Source organism: Piliocolobus tephrosceles, chromosome 11 (genome assembly GCF_002776525.5).
Source record: "Piliocolobus tephrosceles isolate RC106 chromosome 11, ASM277652v3, whole genome shotgun sequence".
NCBI classification, from domain to species: domain Eukaryota; kingdom Metazoa; phylum Chordata; class Mammalia; order Primates; family Cercopithecidae; genus Piliocolobus; species Piliocolobus tephrosceles.
This window is the reverse complement of record NC_045444.1, coordinates 39,112,444-39,113,741: the sequence shown is the minus strand read 5'-3', so window position 1 is coordinate 39,113,741 and position 1,298 is coordinate 39,112,444.

The window sequence follows — 1,298 nt, the reverse complement described above, 5'->3', positions numbered from 1 at the left end:
TGCCTGTGTGTGTGCCTGTGTGTGTGTGCCTGTGTGTGTGCCTGTGTGCGTGTGCACGCACATGAGTGCGCGTTATGTGTGTTTAGCTCCCAAGAAGAAAAAAATAAAAGACATTGCAAAAAATTAGATAGATCATTAAATCAAGTGCGATTTTATGAAACTATTTTATAAATCATTCGGTTTGATGGACATTTGTTATCTTTAAGAGGATAAGTTTAATCTAGGTAGTTATTTTCTGTCTTATTTTTAAATCATAATGTTATGATTCAATCTTGAATAAAACAAGTAAAATGAAACATTGCACTGATTGCAATGCCCCCCAACCCCCTGACCCCCTCAAAAAAAACTCTGCAAAGGGTTTCTGTCAGAAAAATGGTCCAGAGAAAAAGGTGACAACTAGATGAGGTGGATGATAAGCAGCACTGGGGGTGGGGGATAGGGCAGAAGCTCCTGCCAAGCAATATGTGAAACTTGAAACCCAGGTGTGTATTAATCTGAATCACTTGTCAGCTTGTAGGGTCACTGACCTCAAAGAAATGAATTTATTTCCTGGTCAAGTACTTTCTGAATAGGTGCTCACACTTTAATCAATTTTCAGGCCCTCACTAAAGTCCAGATTAATTTGTGCAACTCGAAAGTTAATTAAACCCCTTCTTCCAACAAAACAGATTCACTCCAAACCATTTGATTCCTGCTTAGGACCATTTCTTAAAAATGATTTTCAAAAAAATCCACTGGTGGTAATAGCAACTGAGGATCCCGGGGAGCCTTGGAGTTGTCGTTCACAGTCTTTGGAATACTATCCTGTGGCATTTAGATAGGAGTGCTAACAATTTTCAACAACACACAAGTGTACCATTGACCTCTGTAAGAATCCACTCTAGAAAGCAAGCTTGTTGATTTTATGGAAATTGAAAAATCACAAATTTCTTCTCCTTTTTTTTTTCCATTCCCAGTTATCTTAATATTTCCCAAACCAGAACACTAAAAAAGAAACAAAAGAAATAATTAATTATTTAAAGATGTTATACAAGAAGAAAAAGTAGTTTGAAGTCTGAGTGTTCCTGGAGGTTTAAAACGTTCTTGCGTATTTTTAAAGCTTCCTAGGAGCTATTACAGCTGCAGTTCTTGAGGGAGAAATAAATGAAGTATGAATATGTGGTTCAATATAATGTGATTGTCTTCTGGCTGTAAATCCAACTGTCTTCACTGATTGTTGAGAAAGAAATAGTGTTATACATGTAACTGGTTACTTTTTATAGCCATTCTGTTTGAAATATATTAGATGTTTAAAAGAA